General features: G+C 35.6%; 1 protein-coding gene across 2 annotated transcripts in view; it reads left to right on the top strand.

Moving 5' to 3' along the window:
- Positions 1-8,857: 8,857 nt before the first annotated feature.
- LOC128206975 (uncharacterized) overlaps positions 8,858-22,096 on the top strand; it is a 49,576-nt gene continuing 36,337 nt past the window's right edge. The window contains exon 1 of one of the 2 annotated variants that reach the window (XM_052909739.1): positions 8,858-8,948. The gene's annotated coding sequence lies outside the window, so the exon portion shown is untranslated. Of the gene's footprint in view, positions 8,949-12,052; positions 12,141-22,096 lie in introns of those variants that run through there. The other variant, XM_052909740.1, reaches the window with a different exon arrangement.

Below are 22,096 nucleotides of genomic sequence, written 5' to 3'. Positions count from 1 at the left end.
TAAGTTGTGTATCAAGTTATATATAAAATAATTGTGAAAGAAAAATAAAACATATTGAAGTAATATGTAAAAGGTTTCGTTTGAATATAAGCATGTAACAACATTGCAAAATAAACTACTAAGAAGTTGTTTAAGGTATTAGCACGTATGAAATGATTATGTAGTGAACTAAATGATTATGACAATATCTAAAAATAAATTTAGAAAGGAATTATATTCTGGAATTGTTCTATTTATTTGCGCTCTTCGATGACAGGTTGGTTGTCATATCAGAGATTGTTCATAGAAAAGGGGTCTCCATTAAAGCATTTAAGCATACGACATACATGTAAAAATATAAATTAAATTGAAATGATGACTTGTTTTTAAAGGATATGATATAATGAGCGTCGAAATGACCCGTAAAAAGCAAAATGTTTCATTTCATTGGTAAGCTTCTTGTTTACATATCATTTGAAACTCACGAGTTTGAGTGTAAATGTAAATATGATTTCATGAGGTTACGTACTCAGATTGCGTATAGCAGTGCGCGTGGAACGCATGGGACGTAAGCAACATATGAAACGTGGAACAGCTCAAATTCAGACACGAACTAAAATCATATTGTACAAAAAATATCATCCACAAATATAAGCCATATGTTTAAACATTATGTCCATTGATTAACACTGTCTATTATTGATTAGTAGTTTAACCACCAATGTAGAATACGTCAGATTTGTGTCATTGAAGGGTTAAAAAGTGACGAATGCAATCCATAGAGATAATAAATTTGGCTAATTTATACCATTATGAAACTGTGTCCTTTAGTTTGAAGAAATATTACGAAGTTTATTTATTTAATGCACAAACTATTTTTTTCTATTTGACATGTTAACGTCATTCTCGTTCAACGGAGCTATAATGCTACGTGAACAATATGCGTTAATAAAGCATTGTCGAACTTGAGGACTTGTACATAATATAAAATTGAATCAGATATTGATACTTTTTTATCCAATAATTATGCCAGTGACGAATAGTGTTAATATAACATTGTATTTATAATTGAAAATGTTATAAATTCAACACGTGAGACTAATTGAACATTTCCAGGCAAAAAAGAAGAATCCCACCTGGACGGAGGCGAACACGAAATATCAGCAGTATTGTTCATGTAAAATTTACCCTTTATAAATTATTTGAAAATATTCATGACTTTGTCCATTGCATTTATTTTATGTGTATATGCTATTGCTTTTCTAAATGGTAAAATAATTGTGAATAAAACATATATGGTATAAATCGTTATGAATTCTTTAACACGACGATAAAAAGTGTGTGACTTATTGGACCCACTCAATAAACTGTGTATTGACCCCCCACTAATACCCCTTATCTGATCGTTGAAATATCCTATTTCTGCGCGTTACTGATACCCGGATTAAGAGGAATATTGATGGGCGTGTCTTAGCCAATCGTACTGTTCAAAAGTTCTGCTAACCCCTATTCGTTCATCCAATCAGGGAGCACGCTGTATGAACAGATCAGCTGGAGGCTGCCCCATGAAAAGAATGTTTTTAAGTTCCGATTAATGGAAAAATACTAAATACGCATAATTTTTATCAACTAATTCGTAAATTTAAGCCTCAATACCAAACATGTCTTTAGCATCTTAAATGAAATATAGTAAAAGAGAAGTGGTATCAGCGTAACATTCGTATACACTGAGCAAAATTTCTAAACGTCCATTGTTTAAATTACATTTTTTTAAAGAACGGTTTATAACGTATCGATTTATAGCGCTGTATGAACAGGGTTTTAAACGGGTTTTCACCATTATGATTTACGATCATGTTTGTATTAATAAGGCAAACAATGATGGAGAACGTAACCAATCCGAGCAGAACTCCATCATATGGTGTTATATATATATATATATATATATATATATATATATATATATATATAATATATATATATATATATATATATATATACTAATCAAACTTTACTCATTAGAAAGAGTTTGCCTATGTTTGCCTTGTTATTCACAAAACAACTTCGAAAATGAAACAGATTAAAGAGAAATGGTTTCTTAATTAAAATGATGAAAAATTAAATAATTTCAAACAATTGTAGATATATATACATCATATAAAGTTAGCATAAATCTTTAATTTCAAAACTTTTTTTCTTCATTGTCTATATGGTCAGCAACTCTCTTCTATTTCTATATCGTCAGGTTACTCGTCAGCACTTTAGCACGTTTGTTATTCCCACGTGGGCTATCACGTGATGTTTTAACCAGGGAAACTGTGCAATGAGACCATTGTTGCTTTCTAGGTCATTCCAGGTTTTAAGATGATAATACATTTGTAATTCCTAAGCGAGGGTGGGTCTATATGTCCAGGTTACCATATGTAGCAGTTAAAATTCAAACAACAAACACAGTGTTCTTCAATATCTCTATATTCAACATTATCGAAGGTAGATATAATATCGGAGCGTCATGAAAATATAAATATAAACAACCATAAGATAATGAATAATAACATGTTTATAAGTTAACATCTTATATCTTATACCAGGTACGATTTAATCGTGTGCAGTGGCAGATTAAATTAAATGGCTAAAGCATATAAAACACACATATAATACAAGCGATTACAACAACAACAACAACAACAACACAGTACATCATAAAACAAATCATTGACATGGAACTTACTGATTTATGGAAACAAACACTTCTACTCCCTCGTATTAGTATATGGAAAGAGGCTAAAAGAATCTAACGGAACTGCCATTCTCGGTTTAAATACAAAATCTGCTGATGTCGTAAAAATACATGACAAAACTAAATAAATGCAGCTGAATGAAATCATGATCATTCCAATCCATTGCTAACCCAAGACAAACACAAAAGACTACAAATGCAAATTAATACTAACCATCAGAACATCAGATTCCAAGTAAAACAATCAAGTTTTCTAAAAAAAAGTAAAACAAACATCTCTGTAGACTTCAAATGTGCACGACAATCAATCAAGCTTGGATTTCCCGCTTCTTCTTTACAAAGGCAAGGTAGAGAAATCTGATTAACTTACTGCATTATCTCATTACAGGATTATCTCTCTTCGACTGTAAATTCACTTGGCTTCATTATTGTGTCACGTGATTGAATGATGCGCTTAGAGTGGATAATAATTCTTTGTTTACGTTTCGGTGTTCATTCATCTTTTGGTGCAGGGATACTTCTTTAATGTTATCTTTATCTAAGTTCAACAGATTAAATTATTTAAATAGATATTGCGTTATGATTGCTTCTTGCTTTGTCAAATCTACCTCGGTTATTTAAAACATAGCTTGCAATTAATATAGTCTGCACTTTCTCAAACTATATTTTTGGTGGTAAATCGGCTGGCGACATTTGTAACTATTAATAGGAATTTTCTGTTGTGAGTGTCGAGTTTGTGGCTACACTGAACAGGGTTGAAACAACCCTGTTCAAAAACCACGATCTCTTTATGGTTGACATGCGGTAAGGTAAACCCGATTTTCACCATTTGGCACGTGGTACACGTGTACAATTCGGTAGGCGGTAAATCTTTTTTGGGTTTAGTCCAAATTGAACGCCCCGACACGAAAAACAGAAATTATCGGATTTTAATCTCTATTCAACAATGGCAATATTGAGGAATGTATAATGTAATATTGTATAACTAATAAAACAGCGGGAAAGATCGGCGGAGTCTGAAAATCTTAACATTATTTCCATGAAGACTTTTATATCATAATGTAAGATCATCCGATGTTTTGAAGACAATACATAAGTAATTAATCAAATTCTTATCACTACAACAAGTTCTGGAGTTTTTCATATATATCCAGTAGACAATATGGCGTCATATATATACATCCGGAACCAGAACGTGTCGGGAAACAGAAGGCCAGCACACCTTTTCACATCAGTGACACTTCGTTGTCATCGCTGGACATGTCCGCCGTCAAGGAAGACTGCGCACCAAAATCTACAACATGGCGCATGCCAAAACGGAAACACATTTCGCGAAAGTCATTCGTTTCCGTGGAGTCGAACATTAGTCTGACTAGCAGATATGACGTGTTAAGCGAAAACGAGACAAGTGCCAGTGACACCGACGATGATGTTCGTATGATGGATGATGATGTCAATATTGTGAGAGATGATGATGATGATGATGTTAATGTTGATGTTGATGTTGATGAGGACGTTGATGTTGGTGTTGCTGTTGTTGATAATTATGATGATGATGATGATGATGTTGATGATGATGATGATGATGCTGATGTTGATGTGGGTGTTGCTGTTGTTGATGATGATGATGCTGATGTTGATGTGGGTGTTGCTGTTGTTGTTGATGATGATGATGATGATGATGATGATGATGATGATGATGATGATGATGATGATGATGATGATGATGATGATGATGATGATGATGATGATGATGATGATGATAATGATGTTGGGTTTAGTGTTGATTCAGAATTGCAAGGACAATTATCGGGGAGATTTTAGACGGCAGCTCAGCCGTAAATCTATTATTATCAGATAAATGTGGCTTAAAATCTGTACCTACGGGGGTTAAAGAGAACGTGTATTTCGTCCTTGACAACACAAGGAACTTTGAAGAAAGGACTAAAAAGAAAGCCAGTTGCTTTGGAGATGACTGTGGTGCATGGGACAGTGCATCAGGGACATCCCCAAAGTTCTACTATCTGTTAGCTTCGGATGGTTCGCTAAGTACCGTCTTCCTGCGCCAGGAACAGTACTGTGTCCGAAAAGTTGTCCAGAAAAAGGTTGTGTACGTACCTGTGAACCCGCAGCCAGAAAAGGCTAAGGTTGTCGTGGTTCACAGGTACTACACAACTTCTAAACTTGATAACAAATACAAAAAAGGGTCACTTGGCTTGGGGATAGGGGTCTTCAAAGTTCCTTAGCTGTTGTCGAGTACTTGGGGAAATTCCCAGGTCTTGCCCCACACGGAAAGGCATCTAGTAAGTCTAGTGAGTATGTAAGAAGCGACAAAGAGGTGTTCACAAATATTGATGAAATGACAGATAAGGTCAAGCCCCACCAAATTTACAACCATCTGAAGAACAATTTTGATGAGGCCACTGGTCCGTCAGATCGTAAACAGATCTACAATAGGCAGTATTATAAGCGAGTCAAAAGTAAGAAGTCTAATGGTCACTCAAATAACATGGCGGACCAAATTCTTGAGTTAGAGAACATGGTCTCTGAAGGTCATCCCTTTATTAAGTCCATCATCAGAAATAGTGGAAAGTCCCCTTCAATCCTCCTCTACACCGATGAGCAGTTGGCAGATATAAAGACTTTCTGCTGTTCAGGTCAAACTGTTCTCGGTGTCGATAAGACATTTATGCTCTGCAAAATGCATGTCACAGTGATGTGTTACAAGCAATTAACAGTCACCAGATCTCTAACAGGAGAACCCCCCATCTGCATAGGACCTATGTTCATTCACGATTGCAGTGATTATGAAACATACGCCCAATTTTTCCACCATCTTAGGCTAAAGTTACCAGGTGCCAACTTAGGAAAATTGGTTATTGGGTCAGATGATGAAAGGGCACTGGTAAAGGCAATAACGACAACTTTCCCAGAGTCCACCCATATACTTTGTACCCGGCATTTAGAACAAAATGCTAAGCATAAAATGACTGATGTAGGGTTAGGTAGGAACGATAGGAAAAAGATGATGAAAAACATCTTTGGTCATGATGGCATAGTGAGTGCAGATGACACAGTATGCTTTGAGGAGCGCTGTGACGAATTTGCCCCACAATACTCCTCCACATCAGGGCCCTTCTTGGATTATTTTAGGAAACAGTTAAAAGCAAATATGCAAACCAAGGTCAACGAACCCTCTAGGAAAGCACCATTATGCCAAAAGTGGATGAACAACAATTGTGAATCCATCAACCATTTGTTGAAGCAAACTGTAAATTGGAAGTCAAAAGGTTTAACCGAATTTGCCCAGTTAGCTCATGATCTAGTAATAGGTCAGTTCAAAGAGGTCAAACGTGCCCTGTTAGGAACTGGCGAGTTTCGTCTTGCCCCGTCCCATAGCAAATTCAAGGTTACTAAGACTGAGTGGCTGGCCATGACAGTTACTCAGCGGTCAAATTTGTATAAGAAGTTTAGGTCACATAGGACAAACAAGTCCTTGGTTAACTCTACTGATGGACGTTGTATAATTGTTGAACCCCGCGCCAATGGAAAAAGCCTGGAGCGCGAAAGCGCAAGGTCAACATCAAAACAAGAACATCCAAGAAGGTCAAACACCAGGCTCCCATTGACCCCACTTAGGTCTAAGGTCTTGGTCAAACAACGCTGCTCACAACTTCTTTGTGTCTTTTCGTGTGGGGCTAGGATGAAGCTTGTGTGACGTTACGTCATTAAGCCGTTACGCACGATGTTGCCATTATTAACGGTATCATAACTTGACGTTGGCTTTACTATGCCATGGTAAAAGTATATTGTAAATACCATAATCGCTTTACAATTGAATGTTCTACGATTAATATCGGAATTGATACGCTTATGCAGAGACATAAAATAAAGATATGTATTATATGGCTCTGGCTTAAGCGATAGGAAATGCTGCATACATATATTACACCTAATTTCAAACTGGTACGTGTTTCAATTCGGAGATACTTATAAATAAAAATGAACACTTTCTTTTGCAATTGAGTATAATTATATTTATTGAATGTTGAAACAAGGATCGCGGACTTCCATCTTGATAATATGATATTATTATTCATGAACTGATAGCGGGAAAATACAAAGGGAGGCAAATCTTGGATAAAATAAAATGTTGATAAAAACAATAAGAATGTACCTTTTTACGTCATATTTATATATACTTCAGCTAAAGTTATACTAATATAAGTTTTATTTGCAAAATAAATGTATTATTCGGTAGTTATTTGGTATTATTCGGTAGTTATTTGGTATTATTCGGTATTAAGAGTAACCCGGTCTTTGCCTGACCCGATAACGATAGTGTTAGGGGAAGGAACTCGGATGTCGGAGACTTCGTACCACTTCAATATCGTACCACTATTATATCGTACCACTCTTGGAGACATCATGCCACATATGCACTATATAAGGGTTTTCTAAGGCGATTAGTAGGTGCTAATTATGTGCTAACATGGTCGTTAAAGGAGACAATTGGGATACTTGAGGTTAAGAATGGTGTTGAAAACGGGTATAACAAGTGTTATACGATTATGTAGATTTATTCAAGTCCATGGAAATTTTTCAAATTATAGCACAAACATACAATCATACCAACCAAACATTAAAACAGCACATTACATATACAATAATGAAATGCAAATACAACTTAGATACATAGATAGATGGATTTATTATCTTATTTACATAAGCACACAAGAAGTTAAAACGGCAAATGATCATGAATACAAACAGACATCACATATAGCACATTACAAAAAAAAATAACAAATAGAAATAAGAACATAAACTAATGGATTTTAAATCCTTAAAAACAGTGAATATCACTACATTTTTCTGGGCGCCATAGCGTGCCTCCATGTTCTTCCGATGTAGTCTACCAGGTCCAATATATATACGCTCACTCTCCGACTCCACAGCCTGCTCCCTTAGTGTAAGGAAGGCAGGCCTGACATGCTCGGCGGGTAGGTAGGGAAGAGCTAGCAGCTTCCTGACAAAGTAATATACTCCTCCCTTCTGAGTATAGGCTGGTGCCAGTCCCAGACGTGTCGCCTTCCGGTATACCCGCTGCAGCCCTTCAAAACGGTGTAGGGAAATACTTCCCGGACTGCTTGCCATGCCGCAGCTTCAAAATCTAGCATGAACCACTGAACAATTGGATCACCAAACCGTTCCCTCACCAGTCCGTGTCTCGTCTTCAGCCATCTCCTCTATGAGATTGTTGTCAATGCTAAACATATCTAGTGACGCCAATCTCGTCTACATATCCATGGTCGTGGAGTTGGCTTGCACATTTATATGAGTGCATGGGTCACACGACCACGAGAGCTGTTCTAGGCCTTTTGTCACCCTCCTGTATGTGTCTTGGCTAATGCCAGTTCCACATACTCTGTGCTGCCAACCAAACCAAACTCGCATTCAAGAGCCTGCTGACGTTGACGCACTTCTTTATCACACTTAATACATTTATTGTTGTCCATGTTTGACTGAATGATCAAGTCAAGTCAGTGAAAATATATATGCAGCACGGCTTGTGTTTACTACATTCCGCGAACCTGTGAGCAGCTCATGCCACATTCCAAATAATTAATCACAGTAATTACGTCCCTTAATTGAACAATTAAAATTGATTAACAAATATGTGAATAACCGTCGGCAATTATTTAATTTGCTAATAGTGTGAAGATAATTTCATATTTGGTTTTACTTTTAAATGCAAACGTTGGTTTTATATGTTTTCTTTAAATTTATTTCAAACAAGAAATTTACATTTAAAGTTTATTTTGTTTTCACTAAATTAACCATTAAAACAATAACCAAAATACAAACATTGTTCAGAACTTGAACCAGCATTAAATTTCGTATTTATATATTGCATATATATCTATTCTCTTAATTGTCTATACATTTCTAAACACAAAAATTATCAAAAACGTATATAACTATACAATATATATATATATCCGGTACGACCTCTCCAGCCGAATGGTACGAAGTCTCCTGGTACGATATTGAAGTGGTACGGAGTCTCCGTAATTCAAGTAACTCCAGACTAGTGTTTTATACCCAACCCCGTATCCAAATGATATTTGATGTTGTGAGAAAAGCAATCTGCAGAGTTTTGGCGCATTTTAGTTCTTTGGTTTAAACTGAGTTCTGGAGTCATTTCCATAGAGCATTTCCAAGTTAGGTATGTATTAAATGAATTCTAGGGAGCTATTCTTTTAATTGTAGTATGTTATATTGGTTGTGCATTCTGTATTTTTGGAAGGTTTGGTAAATTCTGTTTCTTTATCAGTTTTTCAACACACCTTTATTTATGATATGTCATTATGCTAGTGAGACTTGATGAATTGATCTGGTTCTGGATTTGTGTGAGTACCAAATAATGCCTAAAATACCACAGTGGCTTGATGACAAAGGCTCATTAAAGTCACAATAAAAAAAATCAACTAGCCAAAATTATATTTTATACATACTTGAACATGTATATCATCAATATAATACATTGCAATAAACATAAAATGAGATTTGAAAAAAAAATACCCTTTACTGTCATTTTATGTTTATGGCAATGTATTATTTTGATGATATACATGTTCAAGTATGTATAAAATATAATTTTGGCGGCTACCAGACAAATCGGCCCCTTACCAAATCGGCCCCTAGCTCAAACGGTTACCTTTTCGGCCCCTTACCAAATCGGCCCCATCCCGTAGACGTTTCGGCCCCTGATTACCGAGACGTTTCGGCCCTTATTTATATTTTATTTTTTTATTTCTAAATATAAGTAAAAAACATGTAATTTCATTTTTTTTATTTTGATAGACAAAGCGGAAAACGGAAGAGTTGAAAAAAAAAAACTTCATTTTTTTTTTTAAATAATCTTTAAATATTATACATAACTATGTTGCTAATATTATGTATAATGACATGTCCATTGTCTAACATCAGTCTTGACTAAACACCTATCGCCCGCCGTAGATGGCACCAACATTTTTCAGGAACTCCTCGCAGGTGACCTTATGCGAATCGTATGAGTCCCACTCATCCATGATCCTGGCGTTGATGTCCCTGTAACGCTCTCGATATAAGTTATAAATTTTATGAAATTCAGTAATTATATTCAAATCAGGTATATATAAGGATGAAAAAAAAAACTAGTATTAATCTTATATTGAATACGTATGCAAAACCATACTGGCTTAAAAGGTGTTTTTAGACAGACGGTCTTATGGCGAATTGTCACATTCCACAGGGGTATCAGGCGTTGGAATTATGACACTTTGTGTTTACAAGCTTATAAATATGTGTACAAGGTTTGTTCCGACTTTCCCAACCGCTAATTCTCACACTTACAGAATAATACCAATTATCTATTCGCACCTCAAACAGAATATTATTATTTTATTACGGATATATTGTTTTACTCTTTTTAAAATGCATATTTATTGTAGAATATCTGTAGAACTATCAAGTTGTCACTTGTTTACAAGTCATATCTATAAAACAAACATTATTTCCTAATTATGTATAGATAAGACACTAATTGTCAAAAATAATAATTTATAATTATTCTGGAGCAATAGTATACCACATACATAACAAATTAATGGTTGAAACGTAAAGGCATTTTTAAAAACCTTGCTTAATAACATAAGTTCTATTCTATCATAAGTTTGATAAAAAATATTGTGAGAATGCTATCGATATTAAGGTATAATATGAAAAGGTAATGATTTCGGTGTTATACATACCGCAAGGTACATACAACACAAAAGAAACAAGAATATGTACATCGCGTATGTCCTAAGGATCTACAGAATTATGTTTAAACACTACCGCATTTGATACAATAAACATAACAAAGAAACAAAGCAAAGAATTTATACTAGGGAATCACAAGTCAGACACGCGTGTAATCAGGAATGATTGCAAAATAAAAACCACGAAAGCCAGTCCAGTGTCAATGACAACAGCTTTGATATACCTTTGGCGGTACGTGCATTTTAATCTAAATTACATGAGTTATGGGAGTACTTAGCGGTAAACATAGCCATACCTGGATTATATAAGTGTTATACATTTATATTTATACGTTTTTTTGTGTCTATAAAACATATTACTTGCATCTACCTGTATCGCAGACTCGATGCTGCCAACGGTCTCACAACCTAACCTCACTCAATACAAAAATCTGAATCAGACATTACAAATTTTAACAAAATTCCATTACACAGTAAAATAAAAGTAGAACAACAACGCGTTAATAATGTCCAATACACGAAAATTTAACAGTAGCACAGCAACACGTTTAAAACAAATGGTACCCACTAAACAAATGGTTCCACTTTTAGAAACGATTTAATATATATACTTATGGTGTTTATATTACTCAGATCTTCTTGAATCAACTGTAAATAACATTAAAAAATTAAAGACAATTATTGATTCACACGTCTTTGAATGTCTTTTTCACACCCACAACACTTACCGTTTGCCTTGTAAAGAACGCATGGTTCAAAGACACATTTTCTTTGAAGTCTTTAATGATCAATTAATAATTATAACAAATAAACTTTCTTAGATTATTTAACATTTTATATTAAAAATCAGGGTTAATAGTTATTTAGATTTTAATTATATTTTTTATATCAGTCATATCAATGTTTTTCATGCATATTTGTCTATTTGTAAATTTAAAGATGTTATTTACAGATCTCATTTACATTTATAAGACGACCTACAATGTTTTTCTTTATACTCAAGATAAAAATAAAATAAAATTAAGGGGCCGAAATGTCTCTGTTAAAAATCACTAAGGGGCCGAAACGTCTCGAGTCATTTTAATTAAGGGGACGAAATGGCAGGGCCGAAACGTCTTAGGGGCCGATTTGGTAGTAGGCCGATTTGGTAAGGGGCCGATTTGTCTTGCTCCCATTTTGGCTAGTTGAATTTTTTTATTGTGACTTTAATGAGCCTTTGTCATCAAGCCACTGTGTAAAATACTAAGAATTTGCAATTTATATACTATTTTTTTATTTTAAATAATGCACCAGTCAATGGTAACCACGCCCCCCCCAGGTCTGGGGTACACATACCGGGGAAATGGCCTGTGTTTTTACCTTTCAGGTGGCCCCGCAGTGCCGGGTGTCAGTGCGATGGTTTTGTCTTCGCGCAAAATATAGCTGGAAATGGGCCTTACCTAGGGTCCCTTGGGTGTGGGGGCATTTGGTGGAGATTTAACCATCAGTTTGTCGCCTCAGGGCGAGGATTTTACCCGGGGTTGGCTGGACCGAAAGTCAAAGTTGCAGCTATTCCCCAGACCTAGGAGGCAGTGGTTACAATTGACTGGTGCATAACTTAAGGATTGCAGATTCTGGTATTTAACATGTCGGTAGTGATTTTGTAAAGTAAGAGTGAGATTTCACTTGCATGAATAATAATCTGGTAAAGGTATTACTAATTAAACCCCTACATCATAAGTGCATTTTAATATAAGTTACTATTCACCACAAATGCTACTCATTTAAAGTGCTGCTATTTTGAAATACATTGTGAAAAATATTTGTTTACATTTATCAGCTGTTGAAATACATTGCCAGTATAGCTTATAGTGACCTGACCCAGTTTGAGGCCGCTGGGTGTATACACTATTACAGGTGCAAATTTCTAAATCAAGGTTATTTTGCAATATTCAAGGATTAGGAGTTTAATTTCCTTCTGCAATTAATGTAATTTGATTATTTGTGACATTTATTTGGACTTTCCATTGATATTTGTGAGGTCAGACCTGGGATTATTTCTTGTACCTGCATGGGACTTGTTGACATTGAATCATTGAAAATTAATACGCCATTTATACGTCATGTGACTTGCATTCTTGTCAGGTGATAAGGGATTCTATTTATTATCGTTGCTCTCATTGGTTGATTGTGGAGTTTTCCCTCTGTGACATGTATCATTAAATTTACTGTCATGTGACACTATCAAGTGATATTCTTACACCGTAGTATAGGTATGACGTCACCATTGCGTCATATGTACTTCCGTTGTGTGGAAAATTCTCAATAAAAAAAAATGTTTTTATGACTGATAGACATGTTTTCACATGCTCAATACACTGTAAATCAAAAATATCATTATTCCTGGTACTTTTATACCTTGAGTATCTATTATTGCTTGATTTGTCATTTAGAATAGAGATTTAATTAAGCATAAACTGCTGCCCTATAGTTGAAAGGTCATTTTGGAAGAACTGTCATGGCGGACAGTGGAATTTTTAGAGTTTGTTTTTCAAGTGGAGAGATTTTTCTTAGGAATGACTTGACCCCCCTTTTTTATTGGCTTAAAGGGTAATTTAAAGCTTGTACTTTAAGAATACATATGTTTATCATAGTCTGCATTCGCTCGAAATGCCTTTAAATGTCGTCTAAAAATAATTATATCACATCGAATTATAGAGGAAATAAAAATGGTGGTGTGTAACCTTATAGTTAGATAAATACCTGTAGTGAACTTTAGAAAAGTACTACCCGACAAAAGATAAATGTAGATTGATACTATTTTGTGCTTTATAGTTAATAAGTCAAAGTATATTGTAGTATTTAGAAAGACGCTTTAGCAATTAGTTGCATAAGTGGTTGTTAAATTAGACAAATTAAAAATTCATTTATTTATTTAAAGTTAGACATCTTTTTTGTACTCAAATGATTTCATTCAAAATAAACATTGTTTTAAGTGGATTGAAGGAAATGTGTGAAATTATCATTGTATTTTATTTATAAAATACTTTGATGATACAAGTACATAGAGAGAACATGTACATGTACAATTATAAATATTTCTATGTAAATAATAGTATTCGTAAGGTTTTATTTGCAAATAACAGGGTGTCAAAAAAGTAATTTTGACTATTGTATTGAAATCTATAATTTTTTGTGAGGAAAGTGTGACATTAAATTAAATATTTAAACTGGTTATATATTTGTGTGTGAGGTGAAAGATGCTTTTGATGGAAAGTGAAACAAGACAATCCAATTTTAGAGTGAGGAGTTGTCATGTTTTAGTTTGTTTGAATTAAAGGTAGACCTTTAGTGTTGACGTGAATAAAATTAAAGGGACAGTGTCGAATGTCATGTGAATTAAAGGCACAGTATGGAACCGTGTGTGAATTAAAGGGACAGTGTCCATCTTTAATTAAGTTTAAGGGACAGTATTGAACTCTGTGTGAATTTAAGGGACAGTGTGACAGTGCCATGATGAATTAAATTAAAGGGACATTACAAGTTGAAATGCTTGAATGAGTTGTCTGATATGTGCATTGGCATTGTGTATTGAAAAAACCATGAGGCCTAAATTAAAATTAAGTTTGTTTTAGTGTTTTAGCTTAAGCGGAATGGAAGGGCAGCCCCCTAACACCCTTCTGGCCATTCAGATCGTTGTTCATCACAAAGTTACACCCTTAAAGTATTTCATTGGTCAATGTGACCGTTTACTAATCTGTCACAGATCAGTGTGTGCCAAGGGACAGTACCGTCATCACCGCGGGTCTGATTGATAGTAATTCACGCCTATAATCAAGATGCTAATTGCTGTTCATTATCTCCTAATCCAATAATTGGGTCGTCTATCATCCAATTATCGAATTGTCCCCAATTGGCGGAGCCATTGGATGTCAACCTATCAGAATGTACATAGAGAAGACATTGGTCAAATGATAAAAAGTGTGTTAATTGCGATAGAAAAAGCGAAGAAACTATGAAAAGTGTTTTCAAGCATTAGTAAAAAAATTGATACTTACAATGTAAAAACAAGGAACACTTTTTAGAACGTTGTTTCGTTTGAAGCAGAAGGTCCATTGGCAATGTGGCGCTAAGAAAATCAAATACTTGACTCCATGACAAATATTTGATAGTTTTTGTGTTGAATGTTCATAATGAAAATTGGTTTTGTAATCTCAAAACTTTTTTATTTGCTTTATATAGCGTTTACTTTTTCTCATTTGTACGATGTTTAAAAGTCGAAGATTCGGCGAGTCACCGCCATTTTGTCATAACATTTTTCGGAGTTTATTTCTCGATTTCCTAGTTTTATTATTAAGTACTAGTGAGTTTTTCAGAGATTTTAAATGTCATTTTGTTTTAAAATGTCAGCATATTGAAATGTATTTAACCAAAGACAAGTAAACAACAGCAAAGCTGAATGTGACATTCGTACCCTATCCTGATCGTACCAAAACAAGATTCGCCCCCTGCACTAAAATGTTTTAACAGCTCATATATAAAGCAAGGGCTCTCGAGAGGGGGTGACATGGGCGAAGTGGTCGCCTAAAATACCCAGACTTCGCCCATTTGTATTTTCAAAGCGACATTGACTTCGCCGAAAATTTTAGCACATTATACATCTGTCAGTCAGCGAGTATTTGGCCACTGTCCCATTCGTCAACACATGGCAGTAGGCGGAGCTATTAAAAGTTAACCAATCAGAATGTACATTGAGAAGACACTGATCAAATGATATAAGTTTGTTAAAATGTCATTGAAAAGGCAACATAATTAAGAACAATATTTTCAAGCATTTAAATCAAGTTAAAAAGTAATTGATATATATGTATTGAACAAACAAAGCAAGACATTTTAAACATTGTTGCTTTTGAAGCAGACGATCATAGCCATCTCGGGCCATGGGCAAGGTGGCGCTAAGAAAATCAATAACATGACATATTAACAAATATTTGATTAGTTTTATTGAAATGTTCATGAAAAAAAAATTCTTTTGTAATCACAAAAATAGATTTTTGGCCTTATGTAAAGTTTACTTACAATATTTTTTTCCTGTTCACGATGTCAAAAAATTCGGCGAGATCAGCATTTTGTCAGAACAATTTTCCGAGTTTATTTTTACAACCTCCCATTATGTATTGGTAAATTTTTCAACAAGGACAGTAATTTAAATGTCATTTGATTCTTCAAGGGACTGTCTCACAGATGAAAAAATAGCGAAAAAAATTAAAATTGTTGAAAAATGACAAACTTGGCATCGATGTGTTCAATGCATTGAAACTTAATTATTAAAGTACCACATAGTTGACAATTTATTTAAGTTTAGCAGTTATTTCGTATTTTTCCATTAAAAAAAAGTTACTGGGTATGTCTACCGGGTAGAATTCATTCCTTATGCGTGATTGGCTAGTCGGCGTTATCACGTGATATTACCGAAGTAGGTTTATAGCTTAATTATGTCACCTTAATTGTGTAAGCCTTGATAGCTCAGTAGGGAAGACGCCAGACTTTAATTTTGGCGACGCGGGGTTGAACTCGGGCTCAGACACATTTTTTTTAGCTCACCTGTCACATAGTGACAAGGTGAGCTTTTGTGATCACAATTTGTCCGGCGTCCGTCCGTCCGTCCGTAAACTTTTACTTTAAACGACATCTCCTCATAAACCGCTTAGCCAATTTCATCCAAACTTCACAGGAATGTTCCTTGGGTGGTCCCCTTTGAAAATTGTTCAAAGAATTGAATTCCATGCAGAACTCTGATTGCCATGGCAATGGAAAGGAAAAACTTTAAAAATCTTCTTCTCCCAAACCACAAGGCTTAGGCCGTTGATATATGGTAGGTAGGATCACCAAATGGTCCTCTACCAAGATTGTTCAAATTATGGCCCTTGGGTCAAAATTGTCCCCGCCCCGGGGGGTCATGGGTTTTCTCAATATGTTTATAGTGAAAACTTAAAAAATCTTCTCCTCTGAACTTACTTGGCCTAGAGCTTAGATATTTGTCATGATTCATCGTCTAGTGGACCTCTACAAAATTTGTTCAAATTAAGGCCCTGGGGTCAAAATTGGCCCCGCCCCGGGGGGTCATGGGTATGCTCTATATGTTTATAGTTAAAACTTCAAAAATCATCTCCTCTGAACTTACTTGGACTAGAGCTTAGATATTTGGCATGATTCATCGTCTAGTGGACGTTTACAAAGATTGTTCAAATTATGGCCTTGGGGTCAAAATTGGCCCCGTCCCGGGGGGTCATGGGTTTTCTCTATATGTTTGTAGTAAAAACTTCAAAAATCTTCTCCTTTGAACTTACTTGGACTAGAGCTTAGATATTTGGCATGATTTATCGTCTAGTGGACCTCTACAAAGATTGTTCAAATTATGGCCTTGGGGTCAAAATTGGCCCCGCCTCGGGGGGTCATGGGTATACTTGATATGTTTATAGTTAAAACTTCAAAAATCTTCTCCTCTTAACTTACTTGGACTAGAGCTTAGATATTTGGCATGATTCATTGTCTAGTGGACCTCTACAAAGATTGTTCAAATTATGGCCTTGGGGTCAAAATTGGCCCCGCCCTGGGGGGTTAGGGTATTCTCTATATGTTTATAGTGAAAACTTCAAAAATCTTCTCCTTTGAACTTACTTGGACTAGAGCTTAGATATTTGGCATGATTCATTGTCAAGTGGACCTCTACAAAGATTGTTCAAATTATGGCCCTGGGGTCAAAATTGGCCCCGCCCCGGGGGGTCATGGGTATATTTGATATATGTTTATAGTTAAAACTTCAAAAATCTTCTCCTCTTAACTTACTTGGACTAAAGCTTAGGTATTTGGCATGATTCATCGTCTAGTGGACCTCTACAAAGATTGTTCAAATTATGGCCCTGTGGTCAAAATTGGCCCCGCCCCTGGGTGGTCATGGGTTTTCTCTATATGTTTATATTAAAAAAAATCAAAAATCTCCTCTGAACTTACGTTGCTTAGAGCTTAGATATTTGGCTTGATTCATCGTCTAGTGGACCTCTACAAAGATTGTTCAAATTATGGCATTGGGGTCAAAATTGGCCCCGCCCCGGGGGGTCATGGGTTTTCTCTATATGTTTATAGTTAAAACTTCAAAAATCTTCTCCTTTGAACTAACTTGGACTAGAGCTTAGATATTTGGCATGATTCATTGTCTAGTGGACCTCTACAAAGATTGTTCAAATTATGGCCCTGGGGTCAAAATTGGCCACACCCCGGGCTGATGGGTTTTCTCTATATATTTATAGTGAAAACTTAAAAAATCTTCTCCTCTGAAATTACTTGGCCTAGAGCTTAGATATTTGTCATGATTCATCGTCTAGTGGACCTCTACAAAGTTTGTTCAAATTATGGCCCTGGGGTCAAAATTGGCCCCGCCCCGGGGGGTCATGGGTATGCTCTATATGTTTATAGTTAAAACTTCAAAAATCTTCTCCTCTGAACTTACTTGGACTAGAGCTTAGATATTTGGCATGATTCATCGTCTAGTAGACGTTTACAAAGATTGTTCAAATTATGGCCTTGGGGTCAAAATTGGCCCCGCCCCGGGGGGGTCATGGGTTTTCTCTATATGTTTGTAGTAAAAACTTCAAAAATCTTCTCCTTTGAACTTACTTGGACTAGAGCTTAGATATTTGGCATTATTCATCGGCTAGTGGACCTCTACAAAGATTGTTCAAATTATGGCCTTGGGGTCAAAATTGGCCCCGCCCCGGGGGGTCATGGGTATACTTGATATGTTTATAGTTTAAACTTCAAAAATCTTCTCCTCTTAACTTACTTGGACTAGAGCTTAGATATTTGGCATGATTCATCGTCTAGTGGACCTCTACAAAGATTGTTCAAATTATGGCCCTGTGGTCAAAATTGGCCCCGCCCCTGGGTGGTCATGGGTTTTCTCTATATGTTTATATTAAAAAAAATCAAAAATCTCCTCTGAACTTACGTTGCTTAGAGCTTAGATATTTGGCTTGATTCATCGTCTAGTGGACCTCTACAAAGATTGTTCAAATTATGCCCTTGGGGTCAAAATTGGCCCCACCCCCTTTGGGGTCATGGGTTTTCTCTATATGTTTATAGTGAAAACTTCAAAAATCATCTCCTCTGAACTTACGTTGCTTAGAGCTTAGATATTTGGCATGATTCATCGTCTAGTGGACCTCTACAAAGTTTGTTCAAATTATGGCCCTGGGGTCAAAATTGGCCACACCCCGGGGCTGATGGGTTTTCTCGATATGTGTTACAGTGAAAACTTAAAAAATCTTCTCCGAACTCACAAAGACAAGTAACGTCTTAATTTAAACTGGATAACATATTTAGTACACATACCAATTTTCAATATGGGCCACATACAACAATTAATAACAAATATACATATATAGATATACACGTAAAATCAAGTAGTGACAAGAGCTTAGACATTTGGCATGATATATCATCTAGTTGACTTGTACCAATATTGTTCAATCTTTGGCCCTGGGGTCAAAAATGGCCCCACCCGGGCGGTCATGGGTTTCCTTATATATGTATATGATGAAAACTTATAAAATCTTCTTCTCTGAAACCAAAAGGCCTTAGATATTTGGTATGAAGCATTGTTTATCGGACCACTATTCAGATTGTTCAAACTTAAGCCCTGGGGTCAAAATTGGCCACTGTTCAAACTTAAGCCCTGGGGTCAAAATTGGCCACGCCCCGTGTTCATAGGCTTAGGTTTTCAATATTTTTATATAGTCTTATATAATAAAACTTTAAAAATCCTCTTCTCCAAAATATAAGACCTAGAGCTTTCATATTTGGTATATAGTGTTACCTAGTATTTAGTGGACCTACACCAAAGGTATTCAAATTATTGTCCCGGGGTCATTTGTTTTTACATTGTCTTGTCACTTAAACATCTTTTCCTCTGAAAGTAAAGGTCAGAATGACTCCATACTTGATATGTAGCATCCTTACATGGTCCTCTCTCAACTTTGTTCAAATGGTTTTGTTTGGCCCCTTTTAGGGGTCACCAGAGCAAAAAATAGAAAAACCTTTAAACAACTTGATCTTATTAACTGCTTGATGGATCTTCAAGTCTGAAGCATCCTAGCATGGGCCTCTGTCAGGTCTTTTCAAATAATTTTGTTTGGCCCCTTTTAAGGGCCACCAGAGCTAAAACTAGTAAAAAAAACTTAACATTTTCTTCGCATGAACCCCTTGATAGATCTTCAGCAAATTTGGTTTGAAGTGTCCTTGCATGGACCTCTTAAATTTGTTCACATAATTTTGTTTGGCCCGGTTGCCATGGCAACCTAAAGGAAAATGTCAACAATTGGTTATAATCATCTTCTTCTCCTAAACCGCTTTGACAATTTTGATGAAACTTCATAGGAATGATCCTTGGTTGGTGCTTTTTCAAAATTGTGCAAAAAAATTAATTCCATGTAGAACTCTGGTTGACATGGCAACCTAAAGGAAAAGTGTCAACAATTGGTTACAATCATCTTCTACTCCTAAACCTCTTGGACAATTTTGATGAAACTTCATAGGAATGATCCTTGGTTGGTGCTTTTTCAAAATTGTTCAAAAAAATTAATTCCATGCAGAACTCTGGTTGCCATGGCAACCTGAAGGAAAATATAGGTTGTCGTGTCCGCGCTGTGACTTACTGTTATAGGGACAGATTTTAAAATGACTTGCCATATGTTTTCGACATACCAAGACAACGTGTCGTGTGCAAGACCCATGTCCCTACCTCTAAGGTGAAAGATACACTAAGTGTTTATTCACAATGGAATGCTGAATATGAGGACATAAAGAGTGTTGGCTGTCATTTAGTATGATTGGTTTTTAGACTGTCGGCTGCAAGCCGACAGTCTTTAGAGAGCGGTATTTCAGAAACGCGACTAGTCACCTGACACGACATATTGAACATGAATATATTAATACACACCACCTGCGTAGCAACAGAACTACTTACGTGAATGTGGGGCGTCAAGTACCTGCTTATGTGTATTTAACGCGTTATTGCCTTTTTTATGACAAACATTGCGTGTTACTCTTACACGGCCTGTAAACACCAGCTCCACCACTTTACGGTGGTGCAAAGAAAAAGAGCTGTCGACACTTCCGTGGTGGAGCTGTGCCCTATGTTTACATGAACAAACGTGAGTATGATTTATATTTTATTTGATAATTTCACTTAACGGACATATTTCGGAAATCGGAGAATGTGGTACCGTGTAAGAACACTTCTACTGTAAGCTGGTTACTATTTCGTTTCAATGTTGTGCAAACTGTGGTGCCAGGAGCTTTTCTCCCGAATCGAACATGTGCATATTTTGAGATCTGATTGCATAGCAAGTACATTTCGGTGCTTACACACCCCGTAAGAACATTCTCACGCATGCAAACATAACTGTTATGTATTGTACCTAAGCCGGAACACAACAAAACTAATAAGCACTTCTTAAAAAGGAAAAAATGCACATATTTATAAAAGTGGTGTCTTGGAACGGGCCAATTTATGTGAAAATGCATGTTAACCATTCATATAAGATTGCTGACAATAAATTTGTCAGAAAATGTTTATATTTAAGTTCAAAATGTTTTATGCATTTTTCTTTAACCGTTAGTAACGCTTTAAGCCATAAAACCTTTGTTTTCGACCTGAAATATGGAAGTCTGCAATCTAATATTTTGTCAGTAGTCTTATATCACTGGTTTGCAGATATTTTAGCAAAAAAATAGGTCATTCCAAGACAAAAAATACAAAAGTTGTAAAAACAGTAAATCTGTGAGAGTGCAGCTTTAAATGACTAAATGTTTTGATTTGGCTCAATTTTGACCTAAAATCTTATAGTTTTGTGGCATCTAAATGGTTTGTTTTTAACAACATTACATGTGCATATGTATATATTTGTTCTTAAATTTGTAATTTAGATTGGAAGATTCATTCTCTGGAAAGTAGAAAAGGGCATGTTACATACTGTTATCACTGCCATGACAGAAACCATATTGAGGAGCTGGTCCACCTGTAGGAAGAATTGCGCTATTGGTTGGAGCAGCACTATTACCCAGCCATACACCAGCACTTAGTTTGTCATAGGGAGCATTTCTGAGCAGTTATGGAGACCACTAACTATGCAGGTATGTCATAATCAAAATCTTGGTTTATATATTTTTTTATAATTTAGCATCTGTTGAGAAGAAATTTATTTCTAGATTGAAGGCACACACTATAGATTGATGCCCAAAAATATATTTCTTATTTTAATGCATTATCATGTCTAACTCATTTGACTTAAATGATCAAAGCAAAAGAAATGCAAATGATTAATCTGCAGATATACAAATTTTATGTAAGCTTTTTTAACTGGGGAAATTGTTGCCACTTGTCTATTAATTAAAGAACACATTTATAATTAATAATGTTTAATCTGTACACAAATCATATGCCTTCTTTGTTTTAACCATCAATGTCAAAGAGTCCAGCATGATAATGCATTAAATTGAAAAAAATGCATTAATTTATATGAACCCTTTAAAA

This window comes from Mya arenaria, chromosome 10 (assembly GCF_026914265.1).
Source record: "Mya arenaria isolate MELC-2E11 chromosome 10, ASM2691426v1".
Classification (NCBI taxonomy): domain Eukaryota; kingdom Metazoa; phylum Mollusca; class Bivalvia; order Myida; family Myidae; genus Mya; species Mya arenaria.
Note: the sequence above shows the minus strand (reverse complement) of the source record. Positions and strands in the feature narration are given on the sequence as shown.